The sequence below is a fragment of the Otolemur garnettii genome, unplaced genomic scaffold (assembly GCF_000181295.1).
Source record: "Otolemur garnettii isolate 467f Iridium unplaced genomic scaffold, OtoGar3 scaffold00008, whole genome shotgun sequence".
In the NCBI taxonomy this organism is placed as follows: Eukaryota; Metazoa; Chordata; class Mammalia; order Primates; family Galagidae; genus Otolemur; species Otolemur garnettii.
Genome location: NW_003852403.1, coordinates 15,745,587 through 15,748,675, shown reverse-complemented (window position 1 = coordinate 15,748,675; position 3,089 = coordinate 15,745,587). Strand labels below are relative to the sequence as shown.

The 3,089-nt window shown below is 48.4% G+C and overlaps 1 pseudogene; it reads right to left on the bottom strand.

The window, feature by feature from the left end:
- LOC100946577 overlaps positions 1-114 on the bottom strand; it is a 4,316-nt pseudogene extending 4,202 nt beyond the window's left edge.
- Positions 115-3,089: the final 2,975 nt, after the last annotated feature.

Sequence of the window (3,089 nt, the reverse complement as noted above, 5' to 3'; positions counted from 1 at the left end):
GCTTTATGGATGCACAAACTGAGAATCAAAGACGTTTTCAGTGGTGTCTCCATAGCCGATGAGCAGAGAAGCCTGTCTTTAAAGCCAGGTGGTCCGATTCTAACCCACCGTCATTACCGTTTCGTGAGCTGTCTCCTGACCTCCGCTCTTTGATATTTAGCTCCCACTCTTCATCCCTCCCCTCCCCCACTTAGCATCTAGAACAGGCCTGGACTCGTCCACGGTGCTTTATAAATGCTTGCAGGTTGACATTCGGCGAGGGACCCCATGACCGATCGATGCCCCTGTCTTTTCTATCAACACTGGGAGGAACAGGAAACCTCTGCAGCCAGGCCTCATCTCTGGAAGTCAAGCACATACCCCCAGTAGCCTGAACGCCCCTTTGCCTCTCCAGATTGGGGCACCGGCTGCGTTTCCAGCCATCCCAGGACATCGCTCCTGAGCAGCACCTCTTGATTCCAGGCAGGAACAACGTGTAGAAAACCCTCTGAGTCCCGGCAACAGGGGCCCATAAAGTCCAGGTTATGAAGTGTCACAGCATCTGAAACAACCGCTTCTTTATTGCGTAAGCACACACCAGAAATCTGTTCATTTCTGGGCAGCAGCTGATGGAAAAAGGGAAAGATTTTCCGTGTATTTATTATGTGAAACATAACATATGGGGGATATGGCCGGCGATATATAATTAGACATAAAACAAGGCAGACTTGAGGAATTGCCAAAAACCGGCAACAGGATAATGAAACTGCTTTGAGTGGTATCATTTATTTCCCAATCTGTCATTGCAATCGGCTACCCCAATAACCTGTTGAATGGAGCCGTGCTGTTGAAACACGGAGCAGGGAGTCCGCCCAGGGGGATGCCTGGCCAGGCCCCATTTTTGATTAGTTCCTGTGTCTTTTCCAAGGCAAAGACATATTCATCTCGGGCCCTGGCTGCATAGTTGCTGGATGAAGAGAGGGTGGGTGTGGAGGGGACGAGGCCCATCCCATGCAGGGTGTGGGTGGAAGCGCGTCTCCTGATCCCCATCTGGACTGGGTGAGGCTATTGTCTTTCATATCACAGCAGCTGGAACTGTGTGAGAGTGGCAGGTCTGTGGCAGCTTCTAGTTTTGGCTTTGGTGCAATCTCGCTTTGGGACAATCTCGCTTTGGGACCTTCCCCAGACCACTGGACTCCCCTGGGCCTTGTTCCCTCCCCTGCAGGGCAAGAAAATCCATTTGAGTCGTCCAGGTGCAGGTCTGCATGCCAGGTGAGTGGTGTCCACAGTGAGAAGACCCTGTTGTCCTGGTCCTTCTGCAGTAACCCAGTCCAGCTTGTCATTCGTCACCACGTCACAAGCCTTTCAAATTAAAAACATACCAGAGCAGATCTTTGCAATAGTTCATTTTTACATCAATGTTGAATGTCTGCTACACATACACCTGACACTCAGAAGATACCCACGTTGTCCTTTGTCCTTGTGGATGACTACTCTCCAAATTCCGTCTGCCTGCCTTCCTCAAGCTCCCTGCATTTGTCCCCAACACCTTTTTTCTCGGCAACTTCTCTGGCTCAGTCCTACAACCTCACGACCACTTCGAGGCTAGTTCTGGCTGGGGAGGCTTCTCTCTCTGCCTTCTTCCCTCTCATTCTTTCTCCATCCTTTTCTTCCTTGCCTTTATTTCTGCCCACAGAAACCCTGGGAGAAGATCCAAGGGCCTGTTTTTGCTCCATTCCTATCCTGGGTCATGTTCCCAGTGGTGGCTACATCTCCAAAGCTCTGCAGCTGCTACAGATGTGCCTCTGGCTCTTACCTGTGCGATGATGTGATCTCCCAACCTCGTCCATTGCTGCGGCCTTTTGACCCTCTCATTGGTTCCATCCCTCCAAGAGCATCAGAATTATTTATTCATGCATCTGTTGAGCCTCTGGGTCACAATCCCACAGGTACACACTGCCCTGCTGCTCATTCCACACATGGTTCCCAAAGCACCATCCTGAGTGCTTTTCTCCCAGGCCTGGACACCTTTGGTCAGTACTGGTGGGCCATTCACACTCCCCTGCACCTTCTCTCTCCTCTGCTGCCTGTCACTCCCAGCAGAGCAGGCTGCTCTCCCCACTTGCCGTCCCCACTATTCACGCTCTTCATATCTCCATAGCTCCAAATCCTACCTGTCCTTCAAGGTTCAGCTGAAATGTTACTTCCTCCCTAAAACTTCCCTTCTCTGTCCAGCTGGAAGCAATTTTCTCTTCACCTGAACCCCTAGAAGATATTTTCTGTTTCTCTCTTGGTCACTTAAACTACCCCAACTTGTATTAGAATAATTTATATACAAGCCATCTAGTACATAAATTATACAACTGAGCTGTAAATTCTTTCATCTTTCCGGGGTTCATGCAGAATGGTTATGAGATAGGTGTGCTGTGGAGGCAGCATGCCTGGCTTCAAGGCCTGACTCTGCTACTTTCAGCCATCTGAACTTAGCCCATTATGTGACCTCTCTGAGCCTCATGATGTTCATCTGTAAAATGGGTGTGTGTGTGTTGGTAACAATAATACTTATAGGATTCTTGGAGGATTATATGAGTTAGTACATAGAAAACACTCAGAAGGGGGTTGGCACATAGTAAGCACTCCATAAACACTGCATTTCATCTCTTCTTTATCTTATTATTCTAAGTAGCACATGCATAATTAATTCCATGTGCTGTCAGAGATAATGTGAGATATTAATAGAATGATAGAATAAGGCCTTGGAAACAAAAACTTTCTCATCAGAATGATTTTTCTAGATCGGTCATGTCAAAGAACGTGACCATTTCCAAAGCTGGAACCATATTCAGAGACAACATCCAGTCTTCTTATTAAAACAGTGGGTAGTCTGATACTGACGGCCATACAACGAACGGACAGAACTGGGGCTTGAACTCAAGGTTTCTTCCTGCAGGAGTTTTCTTCAATGATCTGTCAAGCTTCTGAATAATTAAAGTTTCCAAACGTCCGAGCCCCAAGAGAAGATGACCTCAAGAAGACCACCCTGGAAGATGGGATCCCAGTGAATGGGTCAAGGGCCCATGGCTGGGGGTCCTCCTGGGTGAGACTTGTCC